The 21714-nt window shown below is 51.0% G+C and overlaps 1 protein-coding gene and 1 non-coding gene across 5 annotated transcripts in view; one reads left to right on the top strand and one right to left on the bottom strand.

Moving 5' to 3' along the window:
* EPHB2 (EPH receptor B2) overlaps positions 1-21714 on the bottom strand; it is a 252580-nt gene that overhangs the window by 108731 nt on the left and 122135 nt on the right. The window lies entirely within an intron of this gene.
* TRNAI-GAU lies at positions 5884-5957 on the top strand. Its single transcript has one exon. It is a non-coding gene; the product is annotated as a tRNA-Ile (tRNA).

Below are 21714 nucleotides of genomic sequence, written 5' to 3'. Positions count from 1 at the left end.
GTGCCCAGCGTGAGACACTGGGGGCCTGATTCTTACAAGTGCTGAGCACTCACAACTGCACCTTGTTGGTTGGTCCTAGCAGCCAGGTAGTCCTGACGTCTGATCCTGTCTCTGCCACGGCCTCACTATAGGGCCTTGGAAAGTCTTTCAGTCATGGTTTCCCCTTCTGTAAAATGGGGGTGATGATCCTAATTCACCTGCCTCACAAAGCAGTGTTGCAAAGAGCAATTAGTTACTGTCAGTCCTAGGATCTGAACATAGAAAGCACTATAACAAGCTAAGTTTGCTGAAAAATCTGGCTCCCTAAAAATGGGTGCCCAATCACCAAGGCACCCAAACTAATGGATAAGTATCCACAGGAGATGGGTAGGGGAAGTTAATGCATTGACTTCACACCTTTTGTTGATTCACCCAAACTTCCCTGAATGTCCCCATGTAGACAAGCCCATAGATGTAGCAGATTCTTTCGGAGGGGCTGGAGCTAGATGATAGAGATTTGGCTCAGCCATACTGGAAAGCTGGGTTCTAGTCTAGGTTTGTATAATCTCTCAGTGAGATTAGAGCTGTGGTGCCCAAACTTTTCCTGTCGCCTCCCCTCCCCTTTACCAGTAATGGAATCTGCCTGTGTCCCCCTCCATTCCTGCACAGCTGGCTCAGCAGAGGAGCCTGGACTGATCACAGAGCTGGGGGAGGAGCAGACGGAGGGGGGAGAGAGCAGAGCTGGGTGGGGGCAGAGTGGAATTGTGGCTGGAGGCAGAGCAGGGGGCGGAGCGGAGCTGTGGCTGAGGGCGGAGCTAGAGATGGAGTGGAGCTGTGTCTGGAGCAGAATTGAGTGGTGCTCCCTCCTTGCCCCCCATGCTGGGCTGGCCTGGGCCCCGCCATTCACCCCCGTCTCCCAAACATTCCTCTGCACCCATCTAGGGGGGCACGCCCCACAGTTTGGAGACCACTGGGTTAGAGGGCTTGGTCAGTAATAAGGGCTAACACCAGTCAACATATTAAACAAGACTTGAACTTAAGATCCCAGATCAATGCACCTCCCTCCAGTCAAAGGAAGCTTCAATGGGGGAAAGCCGCACCAACACAGGCAATAATAATTCTGTCCATGTCCCATCCAGAGACGTGCTACGAGGCAAGACGCCGGTACGATGCATACAGAACATTCAGGGTTTTCAGAAACAAGCTGTACTGAGCAAAAAACAGACAGGAAACAGCAATTTTCAACAATTCTTAATCTTAACTTGCCCAAATAAGAATGGATTTACCCAGGACCATCAAAAGGCACCTCCCTGACCTGAGGGCTTTTCCCTTACCAAATTTCAAACTCTTGCTGCAAACTATGGATGTGTTAGAGCTGGTTTTCTTTTTTAATAAACTAAACTAAAAAAGTGAATAATTTTACAATGGAACTTGTTAGGCAAGCGAAATAAGTGGGTCCCCAATGGCTTCAGTGTGAGTGGCACCAGGGTGCCTGAGTGCTGAACTATAGTCCAGTCTGTGTGCATTTACGAATATCTATGATTCATGTCTTTGCAATCCCTGCTGTTCCACAGCTCTCTGTATGCACCTCCTCTGTTCTCCCTTGGTGCTCTGCCTCTCCACAAACAGCGCATGCACTATACGTGTGATTTAGCGTGGGGAGGTTGAGCGGGAGAGGTGAGCATAGCATGGGGAAGGTGAAGGATACACGGACAAGTTAAGAACAGATATACAGAGAGAGAGAAGGAAAAAGAGAGGGACGTGGGGCACAGGAGATATTCTTGGAAGGCAGCATAAAGCATTGACAGATGCCAGGGTCAGGGTTAAGAAAACAAGGCAGTGAAAGCTGCAGAGATCCCACGGGGCTGAGGCTGACCTCAGCCAGTGCTGTGCAAAGGACACACCATTCTGCACATACGACATCCTCACCCGCCTCTCTGCATGCGAGTGATCCCACTCGCTCACTGACAGCGCGCACAGCAGCTACTCAGCCCTGGAAGTTAGGGTGATGCTTGCAAATGCACACCCAAGCGATACATCTGACTCATTGTGCTGCCCAGAAGACCCCATCAGTCAGTTCTCAGCCTCAAGTCCAGTCTGAGGTCCATTTGAGCCAATAGCTCCCCCCACCAAACCCCTCTAGATCAGTTCCTGCTCAGTGAGATAGCCTGAGCTTCCAAATTGCAGCTCTCCTGGGATGCAGGTAATTGGTGGGACAGGCCCTCATGGCTCCCAGACGACACTGCTGATGGGCAGAAGAGTTCTCCAGGTTCTTGAGCTGTGCTCAGAGCTCTGTGCAATGAGACACAGACCTTAAGCCTTCTGCCTTCACTTGGTTCAACCTTGTCCACTACTGCTGGCATCCCCAGGGATCAGGGGTAGAGGGACTGCAGCTAAGCAACAGGTGTCTGTGTTTGCGTATGCATGAGTGGGCACCTGTGTGTTTATATATATGTGTGTGTGTGTGTGCCAGTACATCTGTCTGCACATGTGCGTGATTGGGGGAAGGGAATTCGGTTTCACAGCTGGCTGACCCCACCAGCCATGCGTGAAGGGTGTCTGGGTGAGCAGAAAGGGGCTACATGGTTGAATGGCCCTCACTGAGTGTAACCCCCCCCACACGGCAGGAAATAGATCATAGACTCTCAGGGTTGGAAGGGACCTCAGGGGATCATCTAGTCCAACCCCCTGCTCAGCGCAGGACCAATCCCCAAATGGTCCCCTCAAGGGTTGAACTCACAACCCTGGGTTTAGCAGGCCAGTGCTCAAACCACTGAGCTATCCGTCCTCCCTAAATGCCTGTGTGGGGCGAATCCCAGACACTCACTTCGCTCGGGGACCTTAGGAGCCTCATTTCCACGAGTGGTGCTGACGCCGCTTTCTCCCAGACCCGCAGTTTCTCTGCCCCAGCTCATAGCGGCACCGCAGCTAGGATGGATCCAGCACAGCCGCTGTATGGACCTCGTCCTGCAAACCCGTCCTGCCCAGTCACCTCACTGGCACTCCACCGGTGTCTGCCCAGCTTAGGGCCAACTGCTGGAGGCCCTAGGCAGCCAGCCCTGGAAGCTGACCCTGGGTGGCAGGGCCTGCCTCAGATTCTGAACGAAGCTCATTGCTGGCCTACAGGGGTGCAGTGAATGTGGCACTTTGTGTTCTGGGCTCATGCAAGGGACGTAGTGGGCTTGGAAGGGTCAGTGTGGAGAAAACGTTCAGGTGAGATATTGCATGCCAAGCCTGCCCTGTCTGCCTCAGCCCATTGGTTTTCCACTCATCTGTGACAGGAAAAGACGAACTGATCACTTAAGGAAAATAAGTGGTTACCTAGGTTCAGATTATCACGACCTAATGACATTTGTGATTTGCACACAGAATACAGTCCCAGCCTCTCTCACAGTGGTTCTCAACTGGCCACGGGCCACTTGCAGCCCAGTCAGTACACAGCTGCAGCCCATGTGACATCCTCAGGGCCATCAGGGAGTATATATTCTGTAGATGCAGTTCACATAACACAGAGAGTTGCATATGTGCCCCACAATGGTAAATAGGTTGAGAACCACTGCTCTAATATATAGACTTGCTGCAGGAAATGGGCCTCTTTTCCAAAGTTGAAAACAATTACGAGCAAAACTGATTGGAAGAAAAACTGTAAACCAAACAATGGAAAGGACAATTGAAAGTTCTTAAGAAGAGTTTCTAGAGCCCCCAAGCCCCACAGTTACATAATACAAAAGCAGGATTTGTCAGTTAAAAAACAACCCTGGTCAAAGAGGGAAATGAAAGCAGCAGTAAAAAAAAAGGCATGTATCAACTGCCTGACACCAATGGGAACCTGACATCAATGACTATAAATTAGCATTATGAAATTCAGACAATTGATAAAGGAAGCTAAAGGTATCAGTGAAAAATCAATGACACATGGGTTTAAAGGGCAATAGGAAAGAATTCTCTCAATATATATGAGGAACAAATGACATCCTACATTCATTACTATACCAGCAGAGTCAAATTATCCACAACAATGCAGAAGAGGCTGAAGTGTTCAATAAATACTTTTGTTCTGTGTTTGGAAGGAGCAAGATGATGTATTCACAATGTACAGTGATCACGAAATACTTTCTAATCCATTAGTAACTAGCAACAGCAAATGCTAAAGTTAGATATTTTTTAATGAGCAGGACCAGATAACTTACATCCAAGAGTTTTAAAATAATTGGTTGAAGAACCCTCTGAGACACTGATATTTGATTTTCAACAAATCGTGGAACACTGGGAAAGTTACAGAGACCTGGAAAAAGCTAATACTGTATCAGCTTCATATTTTAAAAGGGTAACTTTAGGCCAGCTAGCCTGCTGGAAAGGCTGATATGGGATACAATCAAAAAAGAAATAAATGGTGGAAGCGTAATTACAAATTTGGTTGATAAAGGTAATTGTGTTGACACAGTATGCATAGGCTTCTGTAAAACACTTTACCCAGTACTGCATAACTTTCTAATTAAAACATTCTGAAAAGGACCTAGCAGTCCTGGCTGCTAGCTAACTGAACATCAGCTCCCTGTCCGATGCTGTAGCTAAGAAGGCGAAGCAATCCTGAGATGTCTAAGCAGGTGAATGTTGTAGGAAGGTGGATATGTATTAGTAAAATCATACTGGAATGATGTGTCCAGTTCTGGTGCTCACCCTTCAAAAAGGATGCTGAAAAATCAGAAAAAAACTGCAAGAATGATTAAAGATGAAAGCAGCTCAATCTACTTACTTTATCCACAAGAAGGTTAAGAGGTCACAGTCTATAAGTGGAGCGGATACAGAATTTATACCCGCGGATGCAGATATCCACGGATATAATGTGGATCTCGGCGGAGCCGCAGGGCTCTACCGGGAACCACAGCGGCGAAAGCAGCAGCATGTTGGGCTGCCACTCGCAGGAGCCAGCGCCCAGCCCAGGCAGCTCCTCCAGCGTGGCTGTACCACCCCCAGCCCTGCCCACTGAGGCAGGCACCAGGCTCACCAGCAGCTGTCCCTGGTCACGCTAGTGTGTGCAAGCATCTTGCACACTTCCAGACGGGAGTCCCAGTACACTAACCACCCTGCTATACAACAACTACACACACGCACCCCCCCGCACACACCCAGGGCACTAACCACCCCCCCACACACACCCAGGGCACTAACCACCCCCCCACACACACCCAGGGCACTAACCACCCCCCCCGCACACACCCAGGGCACTAACCACCCCCCCGCACACACCCAGGGCACTAACCACCCCCCCACACACACACCCAGGGCACTAACCACCCCCCCCACACACACCCAGGGCACTAAGCTTCCCCCTCTCACGCCCATATACTCTGCACCTGACTAGTTTGGTGCCACAAGTCACGCAGGGAAGCATGGGAAGGAAAAGAGGAACAGGGGCTGGGATGTGGGAGCCCAGCCACCCGACCTGTTCTGTGCATGCAGCTCCCGGAGAGTGGGGCACAGGGGAAATGCAGGCATGGGAGCCTGGGAGAAGGCACCCAGTTAATCAGGTGGGAGGCACTGCCAGGACTCCCTGAGCCAATCCCAGGACAAAGGGAAGGCCCCAGGGAAGCCATTCCCATAGACCAGGGGTTCTCAAACTTTTGTACTGGTGACCTCTTTCACACAGCAAGCCTCTGAGTGCGACCCCCCCTATAAATTAAAAACACTTTTTATATACTTAACAGCATTATGAAGGCTGGAGGCAAAGCGGGGTTTGCGGTGGAGGCTGACAGCTTGCAACCCCAAGGGCTCCTAACCCTCAGTTTGAGAACCCCTGCCACAGAATATCTGCAAAGGCTCCCAGAGAAGGCCCTGTCTGTGCCAGCCACAGAATTACACCAAGCCCCTATACCTGCCCTGATGTCCATGAAAAGGAGGAAGAACCAGCTAGCTCAGCTGGTTAGAGCGTGGTGCTGATAATGCCAAGGTCATGGGTTCAAGCCCCATGCTGGCCACTCCACGTGCAGGATGGAGAGAGTAGCTTCTGCTCTTTATGAACTAGATGACCTCCTGAAGTCCCTTCCAACCCTGATATTCCAACTCCTAACCTGGCTGCTCACCTACCCCTCCCGTGGCTGCTCCCTGCAGCATACCCCAATTTCTGCACAGGGGTCCTTATGGGCAAGACTACGCAGGGAGGCGCACAGCTGGCATCAGGGACTGGCCAGTGCAAGGCAAGTCACAGAGATGGCTCCAGTGCTAAGAAGAGTGTATTTATGGGACAAGGTGTGGTGGAGCTTTCTGTTCCCCTGAGCGTGGGCAGGGAGTGCTGGTCTGTGGGGCAGGCAGTGCTGGTCTGTGTCCAGAGCATTGGGGGAATCTCTGTACCACAGGGAGTGCTGGGCTGTGTGCCTGGGGCACAGGGGTGGGTGGGGAGAGTCAGGGCAAGCAGTGCTGGTCTGTGTCCAGAGCATTGGGGGAATCTCTGTACCACAGGGAGTGCTGGGCTGTGTGCCTGGGGCACAGGGGTGGGTGGGGAGAGTCAGGGCAGGGAGTGCCAGTCTGTGCTCAGGGCATCAGGGATGACTGGCTGTTATCCTACTCCTGGGCACACATTTAGGGTGACCAGATGAGATGGGACACTTCGGGGGGGGGGAGTCTGCTGGCAGGGAAAAAAACCAAAACAAACCAGTGCTGTCGGCGGAGCGAAATATCGGGACCCTACACACACTCCATCTCTGTGGCTGCCCTGCCCCTGGGGTCAGTTAGCTGTGGTGTCAGGTGTGACGCCTGTTCACTCAGCCCCACCTTGAAGTCATGTGGCCAAGTCTTTTGGATGGTGCTGGGGACCCAGCCTGGTGGTGTAGCCGCTCCTCCCTCATCTGTACCCACACTGGCACTGCCATCCCCTCCCCGGGATCCCTCCCCAGGCGATCCCCTCCCAGCGCCAGGCAGCTGCCAGTCCGAGTGGCACCACCATACTGGGACCGAAACACTCAAAGGGCTGCCATCTCTGCTCTAGTGCTGAAAATTAAATTAAAAGCGCAACAGGGACAGTTAATTAAAGGAGATTAGTGCGAGACTAATTAGGGACACTGACACTGGAACCATCAAGCCCTGTGATGTTAATTAGCTGTTCATTAATGTCAGCTCCCTGTTCAGTACAGAAATATGAACAGCCTTTCTCCTGGGTTCACTCATGGCAGAGCAAACAGCCATGTTACGCTCGCCTCTTTCAGGAGCGTGGGCTGAGATCCTGCAGCGGGGATCCCCCACGACGGCCCAGCGAGCCCCTGGCTACTGCCTGTCCCTCTTGTCTCCTGCATTAGTGTGGGGCCCGGCAGCAGGCAGACCCTGCTCTCGGTTACTTCCGTGCACATGAGGATTACCCCGGGCTGGTGAGTGGCCTCACCCCGAATTTACGCTCTGGGTCTGGATCCAGGCCTGCTGGCAGATCAATGGCTGGGACACACTAGCCACCCCCCAGGGATGCAGAGAGCTATCTGGTGTTTGTAGAGACGCAGTGGTGATGGCATGGTATCCACCAAGCATCCTGCCTTGGGGCCTGGCCTCACCCGTCTCCAGACTGGACCCCAGGAGGTGTTTAGGATGGGCATGGCAGGGCGGGCAGCAGGATCAGAGAAAGGCAACTCCTGGCAGGCCCACGGAGTGTGCGTCAGACTGCAGCTGGCTGGGATCCAGAGCTGCCAGGAGGGAGAAGCTGCTCTCACCCAGTCCCCAGCCCCATCGGCAGAGGCACAGTCTGCAGCCTTTTCTCAAAACGTTTGATTCCTGCAGCCTGCTGGAAACAACTGGCATCAGTGTGGGCACCCAGCCAGAGCCGCTGCCCTGCCCTCTGCAGAGGCAGCACAGCAAAGGGGCAGCAAGGCCCTAGCAGGAACTCACATGACAACCGGCACCCAACTCAGTCACCTGCCCCACTTGGACACATACGGATCCCAGTCCCAGGTGACAGCAAGGAGCCACCGTAACACGACCTGCAGAACAAGGACAGCAGAACCTCCCCCAGCTGTGCATGGCTGCACTAAGGGGGTCAGCCAGCTGGCACAATGAAACCCAACAAAAGAACGTGTCAATCGCAGCAACGTCATGGACAGTCCCATAGTCTTGACCACCACTGCATGGCTACACTGGGAGCTGTGGCGCACAACAGCCCCTTCCAGCCTCAGGTCCCCATATACGCCTGCATCATCTGACAGCTTCAGCACACACCACCCCATCCCAGCCACAGATCCCTGATACACCCCAACACCATCCGACAGAGCTTCAGCACACACCACCCCATCCCAGCCGCAGATCCCTGATACACCCCAACACCATCCGACACAGCTCCAGTCACAACACCCCATCCCAGCCACAGATCCTTGATACACCCCAACACCATCCGACAGAGCTCGTCACACCACCCCATCCCAGCCGCAGATCCCTGATACACCCCAACACCATCCGACAGAGCTCCAGTCACACCACTTCATCCAAGCCACAGATCCCTGATACACCCCAACACCATCCAGAAGAGCTCCAGTCAAAACACCCCCTCCCAGACACAGACCCCCAGTATACCCAACACCATCCAGCAGAGCTCCAGCACACAACACCCCATCCCAGCGACAGACCCCCAAGATACCCCAACACCATCTGAAAAAGCTCTCACAAAGTACTGATCTATTACTCACACTAATTAGTATCTTTCTTCTCAGTATCTTGGGCTTGGTCTACCCTTGAGCTTATTTTGGTACAACCGACATCACTCAGGGTGTGAATAATCCATACCCCTGAGCGATGTAAGTTACACCGACTTATGTGCCAGTGTGGACAGTGCTATGTTGGTGGGAGAGCTTCTGCTACCGCGTCTCTCAGCGTTGTTATGCCGACAGGAGAGCTCTCCTCTGTCGGCATAGAGCATCTTCACCAGATGCGCCACTGGAGCGCTTCTAGCATAGACCCGTCCTTACATCTCCTCACTCCTCATGGGGGGACGTGCTACTCACTGTGCCACAGGCCATGAGCGTCTGTCCCAATACGAGACCGAGACATCCTGGGAAATCTCCCAGGGTCTGAACACATTGCAACCAAGGTGCGCACAGCAGCTCTCCTGCTCCATGCTTTGGCTCTTAGCAGTGGCTTTCCCGCACTGCACAGCACTCAGCTCTCCTCTTACCCCCACAAGGAAGGAAGGGCCCCAGCCACAAGGAATCCAGCCACATTCATGCAAAGTGGCCGAATGTTCAGCAGATCATCCCCCAGCGCACAGCTCCCCAGTGCAAATAGCCCTTGAACGTATGCCAGTTAGTTGGCACTTGCACCACAGCTCGTCTGAGCACAACCAGAATTCTGACATATCACAACGGAGGTTTCTAGTGTGAGCCTGCCGTGCACGTCTGTCCCACTCCAGTGCAAAACACCACTTCCCAGCCAAATGCCCCAAAACACTGGCCTTCTGAGCACAACCCTGCCCTATAGAGCTAGAGACAACACGGCACATCCCTCTTCAGCCCCTGGTCAGCAAGGCCTTCTGCAAGCAGTGACCGGCATAGGGAACTCATCCAACAGCCGGGGCAGAAGACTGAGCAGGCTCTGGAGCGAGGGCTCTGTTTGTGTATGGTGCATGTTGGCCAGGGGCAGAAGCTAAGTGAAAACTGGAAGAGATCTGACTCCGCTGCTCGTCCTGCCCCCAGAGCATATTTAGGGCTTTCAGAAGGAAACAAAACTTGCTTTTCTTAACACTAATCAATTTATAGCAATCAACATAAAACCCATTAGGAGCTGTTCCCCACTGGAGTTTCAAAGAGACTTTTGACCCCACGAGGCACTGAGCTGATTGATTAGAAATTCCTGACATTAATGTGCGTCTTAGAAGGGCCCAGTGTAGCTTTAATTGCTCTCTCCTGGGACAGTGATTGCATGTCCACATCTGTCAGTCGCACTCTGCACGTAGGGGAGAATTCATGAGCCATACTGTGTTGCATGGCACAGCTGGGGAGGAGGTGGAATCTGCTGGCTTAAACAACCCCTGTAAATCCCATGGGGCAAATCATTTGCATGATCCCTTTTTCCTGGGCAAGAAGCTTTAATGCATCAAGACATAAAAAGAACCATACTATGGAATGGAGGCAGCCTGTGTAGTGGTTAGAGCAGCAGTTCTCAAACTGTGGGTTGCGGCCCCAAAGTGGGTTGCAAGTTTGTTTTAATGAGGTTGCCAGGGCTGGACTCCCTGCAGCCCAGGTCTGAAGCAGGAGCCTGAGTTCCGCCGCCTGCGGCTGAAACTGACACCTTAGCAACTTAGCTTTGCTTGGCCCCTTGCGGCCTGGGGCCCCGCTTATCACCCCTAATGCCAGCCCTGATTCTAGACTCTAGATTAACACAGGGCACTGGGGTCGAGTAGTAATTTTTGTTGTTGGAAGTGGGTAGCAGTGCAATGAAGTTTGAGAACCCCTGGGTTAGAGGACAGAGCCAGGACCCACGATTCCTGGGTTCTGTTCTGGGCTCTGTCATTAACTCCTTGGGTAACCTCAGACAAACTACTACCCTGCTCAGTGCCTCAGTTTACCTCACATTAAAAAAAACAGGGTTACTGATCCTTATCTTCCTTGCAGGCCCTCAGATGAAAGCTGCTAGAAATAGGAAGAGTATGATTATATTTCTGATTAGATGCAGAGGACAGTGTAGAAAGAACTCATCCTTCATTGACATATGTGACCTCCCTGGCTGGCTGTTTACTGATGTTGCATAGCCTGCATGCTATACATTAGTTTGCCATGCCTGGGTGCACATCCTTTTGTATGTTCCACCAGCAGTGGAGCGCATTGGCCACTCAGCCTGTCACGTAAGTTACATAACATGGTGTTGATTGCACCTGCCCTCATCTTGCAGGCAGAGGGGAAGGGCAGAGGTTCCAGCATGCGATGCAGCCTGACCTTTCCGATCATGCTGGGACCTGTGCTCCCGATGGGCTCAGGAATAAGATGCAGATCTGCATGGGCAGTGCTCATGAGCTCCATAGGCTGCCTGACGTGCCCCAGGCTTCAGCTGGACTGTAATGTAAAAGCAAAGTCAGAAGTACAAGTCAATGGAATAGTTCTTGCCAAGGCCTACAGGAGTATCGCACAAGGAGATCCCAACTCTTGCTACGTTAACTCTGTTCATTTGCTCCTCTCTGTTTGGATGCTGATGTGACCCAGAGCCAGATCCTTCATGCTACACAAGATAGTTAAAGACCATGCCCAGGGAGATTACATGACTTGCCCAGGGTCACACAGGCAGTTTGTGGCAGAGCTAAGCGTTAAAACACATGAATCTCTGAGTGCCAGGCCAGCACCTTAGCCACAAAACCACCTTCCCTCTCTGGGGTTCCCATTGGGGGCACCCTGCGGCCCTTTGGGCAACAAATGAGCTACTCCCATGTCGAGTTCAGAACTAAGGGACTCCATGAGGAGACAGAGACCCACGCTGCACACATGGACTCAGAAGAATCAGTCTCTTAGAAAGCCAAGTGACATGCCAACCTGATGAGAAGTGCCTGGGAAGGACAGGCTGACCCTCTCCTAGTATTTGAGAAGTGCTTCCCAAACAGCTGGGCTCTGCCAGGACGGCCCCTTCACCACCCATTGTGCAGCTAGGTTGCAGACTGGGTCACCGAAATGTGCAGAAAATACCCCATAGATTAGTCCATTTTCCTGACATGCACAGAGAAGCAATGATGGGTACCTATAAACAGAATGCAGGGGGATTGCTACAGTGCAGAGACCCAACCTCTCCTCCTACATGGCCCCATCTTCAGTGCACCCCTTCCATCTGGCCATAAAGGGGGCGTACGTCATGGGAGGGGAGGGGCACAACCAGATTGCTTGCTCTCAGGGTGGGAACACGTACCACAGACTTGTAGGTCTCTGTGGGCGTTTGCTCTCACTGGTCTCCTTGAGCATAGACTCTCTCTCCTTTCAAAGGGCGTTCACAGAGCAGAAAGCAGAGCTCTCCCTGTCGCCTCTTGGGAAGGGCAGCAGCTCTTCAGGAAAAATCAGCCTGGAAATGTGGGAGAGGCCCCCAATCAGGGGCAGGAGGCGGCAGGACTTTTGTTCCAGCAGAAGGGCCCTTGCACCCACTACATGTGGCTGGGCGGGGATTGCTTGTTTCCCAAGGGGCTAGTCAGGCCATGATTTTTAGCAGGACAAACCCTCTTGATGATACCTGTTCCCTTTAGCAAATCTAAAGGGCACACGTGTGTGCAGGGCCGGCTCCAGGGTTTCTGCCGCCCCAAGCAGCAAAAAAAAGCCGCGATTGCAATCTGCAGCTCTAACCGCCGCTGCTTCAGCGGCAATTCGGCGGCAAGTCCTTCGCTCCGAGAGGGAATGAGGGACCCGTCGCCGAAGACCCGCACGTGTCGCCCCTCACCGTTGGCTGCCCCAATCAGCTGCTTGCTGGGCTGGTGCCTGAAGCCGGCCTTGCGCGTGTGTGCATGTGTGGAGGAGGTGCCTTTGTGCTGGGTTATTCCCAAAGCTGTGCACAATCCTCGCCCACCAAAACTCCAGCGGCAGATGCCTCACCCTGGGCAGCCTGAGAAGCGAACACCTGCCTGGCTTGGATATGGCAGGGCAGGCTGCTCTCAGCTGCAGCCACAGCAATTCCGCTGACGTCGATGGGGTGCCTGGGATGTCAGCAGTGTCACCGAGAGCAGCAGAGGCCCCTTTTCATTACCGATTATTCTCCTGCATCATAATGATGCTTCCTGAGGAATAACCAGGGTTAGAAAAGCTGCTCAGAAGCTACTCAGGGAAGGCTGGGGGCAGGTTCAGGAGACAGAGGGGACAGGGAGGTTGAGTGTGGGATAGGAAGGTGCAGGGACGGCTGGAAGCAGCCGGGAGGTAGAGGGAGGCGGGGTGGGGCTCTCCCTATGTGACTGGCTGGCTCCCCTGCTGCCTCAGCCCATGTCCCAGCAGAGCAGACCTGCTCTAAGGGTTCTCAGGCAGGTTCAACTAGCTTTTACTTTAACAGATTAAAGGAACTAATCTAGTTAATGAAAGCAAATCCGTCCGAATGAGCCTCTCTCATCTCCGCTGGGGCAGCAGGTCGCCGCCGGGGGAGCTAAGCTTTCCATTGCTATTAGGTGCCTTTAGCTCCCAGCAAGGACTCAAGTACCAAACTAAGTCTCCGTTGCTGAGGCAACCCCACAGCTCGTGGCCTGGCCTTTCACCTCCTGATCAGGCACACGAGGCCAACAGCCGCTGCAAGTCTGCACCCAGCACTCAGCAAAAGCTGGCAGCTTCCTTTCTGGACACGTCCAAGAGGAAATTAGCCAGGTCCGTCATGCCTGCCAGAGTCGTGGCCCAGGGCTGAGGACACCGTGCCTGGAGACCAGGCAGAACTGATCCAGGGGCAGCAAGGTCACTTGGTGAAATGTTCAGAGCGGGAGGGAATCCAGCTCCGTTCACAGGCAGTGCGACGGGGGTGTGTCTACAGCCTCACGCAGGGGAGCACGGCTGCTGGCGTGCAATGAGCATGGCAACATCTGCACCACTTCCCATCGAAGAACAATCCCGAGCTCTGCTCACACCCCACGGCAGGTCAGCATCGCTACCCCTCCCCTGCGGCACAGGCCTGGGACAAACAGCAGGGACAATTCACAAGAGTTTCAGAAGCGACCATTGAATTTGGGCCACTCGGTGGGGGAACGCGGGGGCCTGAATCGCCGACGGGCCTCGAGCGCCGGGGGCGCGGGGGCCTGGCTCGCCGACAGGGCCCAATTGACAGTGGCAGCAGTGGCTGAGTCATACATTCATAGATTCCAAGGCCATAAGGGACCATTGTCTGATTTCCTGTAAAACACAGGATTTCCCCAAAATGATTTCTAGAGACAATCTTTAAGAAAAACATTCACTCTTGATTGAAAAATGGTCACTGATGGAGAATCCACCACAATCCTGGGTAAATTGTTCCAACAGTTAGTTAAAAATGTACACCTTATTTCTAGTCTGAATGTATTTGGCTTCTACTTTCAGCCACTGGATCATGTCAGACCTTCCTCTTTCAGACTGGAGATCCCGTTATTAAATAGACTCATAAGAATGGCTGTACTGGGTCAGACCAAAGGTCCATCCAGCCCAGTATCCTGTTTACTGACAGTGACAAATGCCAGGTGCATCAGAGGGAATGAACCTAACAGGTAACCATCAAGTGATCTCTCTCCTGCCATCCATCTCTACTCTCTAACAAACACAGGCTAGGGACACCATTCCTTACCCACCCTAGCTAATAGCCATTAATGGACTTAACCTCCATGAATTTATCCAGTTCTCTTTTAAACCCTGTTATAGTCCCAGCCTTCACAACCTCCTCAGGCAAGGAGTTCCACAGGTTGACTGTGCGCTGCATGAAGAAGAACTTCCTTTTGTTTTAAACCTGCTGCCTATTAATTTCATTTGGTGGCCCTTAGTTCTTATATTATGGGAACAAGTAAATAACTTTTTCCTTAGCCACTTTCTCCACACCACTCTATCATATCCCCTCGTAGTTTCCTTCTTTCCAAGCTGAAGAGTCCTAGCCTCTTTAATTTCCTCATATGGGACCCGTTCCAACCTTCTAATCATTTTAGTTGCCCTTCTCTGAACCTTTTCTAGTTCCAGTATCTCTTTTTTGAGATGAGGAGACCACATCTGTATGCAGTATTCAAGATGTGGGCGTACCATGGATTTATATAAGGGCAGTAAGATATTCTCGGTCTTATTCTCTATCCTTTTTTGAATGATTTCTAACATCCTGTTTGCTTTTTTGACTGCTGCTGCACACTGCGTGGACATCTTCAGAGAATTATCCATGATGACTCCAAGAGCTCTTTCCTGATTAGTTGTAGCTAAATTAGCCCCCATCATATTGTATGTATAGTTGGGGTTATTTTTCCAAGGTGCACTGTTTTACATTTATCCACATTAAATTTCATTTGCCATTGTGTTGCCCAATCACTTAATTTTGTGAGATCTTTTTGAAGTTCTCCACTCTGCTTTGGTCTTAACTATCTTGAGCAGTTCAGTATCATCTGCAAACTTTGCCTTCTCACTGTTTACCCCTTTCTCCAGATCATTTATGAATAAGTTGAATAGGACTGGTCCTAGTACTGTCCCTTGGGGAACACCAGTAGTTACCCCTCTCCATTCTCAGAATTTATCATTTATTCCTACCCTTTGTTCCTTGTCTTTTAACCAGTTCTCAATCCATGAAAGGACCTTCCCTCTTATACCATGACAACTTAATTTACGTAAAAGCCTTTGGTGAGGGACCTTGTCAAAGGCTTTCTGGAAATCTGTGTCCACTGGATCCCCCTCGTCCACATGTTTGTTGACCCCTTCAAAGAACTCTAATAGATTAGTAAGACACGATTTCCCTTTACAGAAACCATGCTGACTTTTGCCCAACAAATTATGTTCTTCTATGTGTCTGACAATTTTATTCTTTACTATGGTTTCAACTAATTTGCCTGGTACTGACGTTAGACTTACCTATCTGCAATTGCCGTGATCACCTCTTGTGCCCTTTTTAAATATTGGCGTTACATTAGCTATCTTCCAGTCACTCGGTACAGAAGCTGATTTAAAGGACAGGTTACAAACCATAGTTAATAGTTTCGCAATTTCACACTGGAGTTCTTTCAGAACTCTTGGGTAAATGCCATCTGGTCCTGCTGACTTGTTACTGTTAAGTTTATCAATAAATTCCAAAACCGCCTCTAGTGACACTTCAATCTGTGATAGTTCCTCAGATTGGTCACCTACAAAGGACGGCTCAGGTTTGGGAATCTCCCTAACATCCTCAGCCATGAAAACCGAAGCAAAGAATCCATTTAGTTTCTCTGCAATGACTTTATCATCTTTATATGCTTCTTTTGTATCATGATTGTCCAGGGGCTGTTTAACAGGATTCCTTTAAATATGGGAGACCAGAATTGCACACAGTGTTCCAGATGAGGTCTCACCAGTCTCTTGTATAATGATACTAACACTTCCCTGTCTCTACCGGAAATATTGTGCATTCTAGGACTGCATTAGCCTCTTTTCACAGCCGCATCAACTTGATGGTTCAGTCATCCTGTGATCAACTAATAAACCAACTCTTTCTCCTCCTCTGTCGCTTCCCATGGATAAGTCCCCAGTTTATAGCAAAAATTCTTCTTGTTAGTTCCTAAATGCAGGACCTTGCACTTTGCACTATTAAATTTCATCCCATTTCTATTATTCCAGTTTACAAAGTCATCCCGATCTTCCTGTATGATATTCCGGTCCTCCTCCATATTGGCAATAGGTCCCCGCTTTGTGTCATCTGCAGATTTTATGAGCACAGCACCACTTTTGTGCCAAGGTCAGTAACAAAATTGTTAAATAAGATTGGTACCAAGACCAATCCCTGAGGAACTCCACTAGTAACCTCCCTGCTGCCGGACAGTTCTCCTTTCTGTATGACCTGTTGTTCTCTCTGCTTTAACCTCTGGACATCTAACAAAGTGCTCTTACTTCCCAATTATCATTCACATTTTTTCTGATAAAATTCTTCCTCCCAGATGATTTGGCTCAAAATTGTTTTCAGCTTTGTGAAACACATACATATGACAGGTCTGTACCTGAGATATATATATCATTGTACCTAAGCTACCAGTAATTTTTAGTTCTGTGATCAGTTCCTCTATCACTGCCAAGACAAGGTCTGATATAGGACTCCCCTGTGTTGGATGCAAAACTTTCTGAGTTTGGAAACTGCCGTCTATAATAATTTAGAAATTACAAAGGATGTTTTGGTACTGGCAGCATGAGACCTCCAACACGTCTCTCAGATTGAAGTCCCTCATGCTCACACAGCTTTTTTCCTACAGCTCACAGGGCTTGACAGGGCTCGACTGTCAGGCGTGTCACTGCCTGAGTCACTGACAGGGCCCAGTTGTCACGAGTGCTTTGTGCTCCCTGGTACAAGTCTGCTGCAGAGCCAGTAACACAACCCAAAGCCTCCTGCCACCCAGAGCTGAGCCCTAAGCAGAATACTTGCTTCCCTTCCCCACCCCAAAGAAGCTAGAGAACCCCTGAGAAGAGGGGCTATGCCAGGGCTTTGGCCAGCACAGGGTGAGGCCCCACCTCTCACCCTGAGGAGAAATCATGGCAGCTTCCTGTGGGGGAACCGCTGGTTGCTTTCCTTGTGCAGCAGCCTAACCTTCTGTGGTCCCCCAGATGGGTCTGGCAGGCACTCGGGTTCCTGCTAACAGGCAATGAGCTTTTTATTGATTTAGGAAAATTCTTTTCCTAACAAGCCCTCTCTCGGGCTCCCATTTGCCACTGGTTCCTCCCCTCTGCTGGACACCATGGGTTTCCATGCTGGTTCCATGGGAGAGAGGTTTCTAGACAGATAGTTTTAGTACAAGGCTCTGAACATAGGGAGAAGCATACACTGTAAAGGAAATCTCCGCTGTTCTGTTCACCTCTGACATGCGAATCCCATCACCCGCCAACAGTCTCTAGTCTCTGGGCTGTGTCTCATCACAGGCACTGGCCAAGTTTTCACACCTGAGCTTCCTCAAGGGACTCTGCCATTAGGTAAAAATTAAAGAACCCTCACAGAGGACAGGAACTGGGGAGGGGTGACCCAGCCTGCCATCCACATTTTAACCTCTGACCCCAAGGGAGACACACATTAGCTTAGAGGGTGCAATATTGAGCTGTAAAATGGTTATGCCTTGCATTCCTGGTACACTCTGCGGACTTGGCTGTCCACAGCTGTTCTGTGTTCAGCGCAGTGCAGACTGTTACAGAAGAGATGCACAGACTGTGCTCTCTCCTGGAGATTTTATCTTTGCTCCTCCTTGTTTTGTTATTCTCTATGTGAAGATGAAGGTTATTCTGACTGCAAGGGTCTGTTTGATCTTTGTCTGAGGAAGCCGAGTCCCAGTCACATCCCACTCCAGGAGATGTGCTGGCCATTTGGAGCACAAGTAGAAGGGGCTTCTTTAACGTTGGAGCAGGAGGTGGGAGCCTGGGTGTGGGACATGCCCGTCTGCTCCCAGTCCCCCCAGCTGGATTAGCAAACAGCACTCCTCTAATATAACTGTTTGGAATCAGCCCAGCTCCCTGCAGGCATCCACGCACAGAGGATGCCAAGCACGAAAGCCCTGGCATATGGAGCACCACTAGCAGGATTACTGCAAGACCTGCACCCCTGACAGCCCACTCCTCAAAGGCTGGTGCAAGCTGCTCTCTGGGCAGGCGGCTGGGAGTCTGTGGGTAGAGGGCATCACTGGTAGAGGACCTTCTCACACATGCCCTTGCAGCCAGGGGGCAGTTCATGCAGTGCAGCCAGAGGGAGGGCGCAGGGCGGCTGTATGCCCCTCTGCAGCCCCCTTCCCACCCCCCACTGCATCCTGGGACTTGCTGAGGACCAGCCTAGTCCCAGGCATGAACCCGAAAGTTGGCCTGCCAAGAAACATGCTCCTCATGGCCACTGGGCAGCAGGGAGTTGGTGCAGTGCCATTCCACTGACTTTTCACCAGCAGGGAACCCCTCCCCAGCACTGGTGCCAGTACAGCCAGTTTTACAGCCCTGTTACACCAGCTCTACTAGCATGAAGGGGCAGAAGGCAGGATGAGAACCACAGTCCCCCCAGACACAGGCAGAGGTGGGTGCAGGGAAGGCAGGTTCTCATTGCCCTGGACAGTGTTCCCATCACTAGGAGGTGCTATGCTGTGGGCGGGGGGGGACGACTTGGCAGGCTGCAGACATATGGACGGATGCAGGAAACTGCTGTGCTGACCTCTGGCCTTTCATTAGCACACAAGGCCATAGAAATACACAACCTTCCCAGGCCACTGAGACGTCAGTCCCCTAGCTGTAGGTGACTGCCTGCCTAGTGTGAGCCCCAGCCCTCCGGGGCATCCTGTGTGGGGCAGGGGTCGCAGCCAGCCCACCTGGCAAGCTCTGCAACTTGGCAGCCACACCAGAGGGACCAGCCACCCAAAGCTGTTTCCATAGCAATGGGCTAGAAGCCTACAGCTGGGCTTTTGAAGCACATTCATAAAGCTTCCAACTCTGCTCAGACAGGCTGGGGCCGTGCTCATTGGGGAGGCTGAGCAGCACGGCCCCAAATTCTACTTGGAAACGGCTAGGCTGGGAACGTGGGGGGGTCCCTGGCCTCACTGTCTCAGCTGAGATGAAGGGAAGCGTCCGTCTACATCCAAGCTACCCCGAGCACTCAGGCACAGAGGAATCAGCGTCACTCAGGGCTGCTCATGGCTACTTCCTTGAAAACACATCCGTCTATCCCTGCGCTCCTGTACATATCCTGTACTGTCTGCAACCACAGCACCCTGTACATACACACAACCATACTATATACATCAACACATTATGAAGGGGTGATTGGAATGGGAGCGTATACATTCAGACCTCTTCAGTTTACCCCAGGCCACAGCATACACTCCCCCACGAACCCTCTGGATTTACACCGATGCATGTGCACACACACAAACAGTATACCCCAACGCAAAATATCCCTGTTATCCTCTTTATGCACACACACTCCACACGCTGTCCTGCTCTCTAGGCACAAAATCCGGCAGCTCGGCCAGCAGATTGCTTTGGGAAAGACAGGATGTCATGCCTAGCAGGATAGTGAGAAGGACTGAGGGGTTAATGCTCACAGAGTTCAAATGGAAACTGTAAGACAATAGTCTTTCCAGCCATGTGAGTAGCTTCCAGCACTGTATGCGAGGCTTTCCCACCTGCGGTGGGCTGCACAGGAAAGGGGAGCTTCTGAAATCTGCACATAGGAAATGGAGGGCTGCCCCCTCGGCACATCTGGCTGTCTGCTCATCAGCGCTGCACAGCAGAGCCAGGTGTGAATTTTTACAGAACACTTTTCCATCCCAAACGCTGTTTTGACAAAATGGTAATTTTTCGTGAAATCATATTCATTGCAATCCAATTTCATTTTGGAAAAAAATGGAAACAAAAAGTTTCAACTATTTCATTTGAAAACAACTTTTTGTTTCAAAATTTACTTTTAGATATTAATTTTTAAAAATAAAAAAGGTTGCAACGAAATGAAATGTTTCAACTGACCCAAAACGTTGTTTTTTCTCTCTGACCCCTAAATCTTTTGTAGAGTCACTGCTTTCCAGGATACAGACCCCCATTCTGTAGGGATGGCCTGCATTCCTCCTTCTTAGATGTAGAACTGCATTTGGCTGTATTAACACATTTTGTTTCAATGGGCCCAACTTATCAGGTGATCTGATTCTAGATCACTCTGCATGGGAGGCAGCAGGGGAGTTAGGAGACTTTTAGTTACTAAAGAGCTGAGTTCTACGTTTCACTGCATAAACAGGAACCTCGCTTTCAGAGCAAGACATGAGCACAGATATAGAAACTGATATATAAAATAGAGCAGTGTGCCAATGTGTCCCCCACCAAGTTGCACGATCTGTATCTACCTCCTCTTGCCAACATGAGAGTTGCATTAACAGCTGGACAGGCCATTGTCCTGAGTAGGATCCTGGCCTTGGCACTGGCTGGAACAGAGGCTGCAGACAGAACTAGAGTGTGTTCGCTGCAGGCTAAGAACAACTCTCACACCGGGCCAGAAAGGCCAGACAAGTTCTCCCACAATACACTGGCAAAGAATCCCTAGAGCAGCGCAGCTCAGGGCCATGCTAAGAACTATGGGATGTGACTCCGGGAATCTGAACAACCCACACGGGGAGCCCAGCATGCTGTGGGAAGGGAGTGGTTTGAGCACTGGCCTGCTAAATCCAGAGTTGTAAGTTCAAATCTTGAGGGGGCCATTTAGGGATCTGGAGCAAAAAAAAAGTTGGGTCTTGGTCCTGCTTTGAGCAGGGGGTGAGACTAGATACCTGCTGAGGTCCCTTCCAACCCTGATATTCTATGAGGGTGCAGTAATTTGAGTCCAGTTTTGCAGTGTGGCCACTCACAAACAGGCTCAATTGTTGGGAGCACAGTGGCTAGACCAACCTGGGTGCTCAGACCCAGGTTAACTTTGCAGTGAAAACAGACCCTTTGTGTGTCTGGGTAGATCAGAGACTCATGCTGGGTATCAGAACTGCTTTAGCTCTACTTCTCCAGCTGGCCTGCAAGATCCTTCTGTGGAATAAGAAACCGCCTTGAAGCAGAGCAAAGATGGCCACAGACAGGCTGTTTAAGAGAAATAGCTCCTGGGCTTCCCATCTGTGGAGTATGTTTCCCCTCGTATAGTGATTACTGCTCACCAGGGACTCCTGGCTGCAAAATGAATATAAGACAGAGCAGTGTCAGCTTTTTAGGAGCTCAGAAAGGATCTTGGCTCCCCAGAGGCCAAGCGCTGAGCTCTCACAATTCAAACCTCTGCAATGAATTTAACAACCAAATGCTTCAAAGCCCTGTCTGCTGAGAACTCCTGCCTCAATTTCTCCCTAAGGAAACCATTAGCACCTGAAAATGGAGGAGTCGCGGCCTTGGACAGAGTATCTGGAGTTGGACACTTCACTTCAGAGCCACACTGGAGCACTATGAAACTCAGGGCTGAGAGACACTTGCATGCTCAGGCACATATTTTTGGAAACAATATCCCACAAGGCTGCAACGGATCCTGCTTGATCTTGTGCCAGGGCTGCTTGTTTTGGAAGGTTTGGTAAAGCTCCATTTGGCTGCCTCAGGGTTATTTGAGCACAGAAATAGGGGTTATTGGTTACAGGAGGTTTCAGGTTTTTCCAAGAGGGGTCTGACAGCTCCAGAG

The sequence above is a fragment of the Gopherus evgoodei genome, chromosome 18 (assembly GCF_007399415.2).
Source record: "Gopherus evgoodei ecotype Sinaloan lineage chromosome 18, rGopEvg1_v1.p, whole genome shotgun sequence".
Classification (NCBI taxonomy): Eukaryota; Metazoa; Chordata; order Testudines; family Testudinidae; genus Gopherus; species Gopherus evgoodei.
This window is presented reverse-complemented; position numbering and strand designations above follow the sequence as displayed.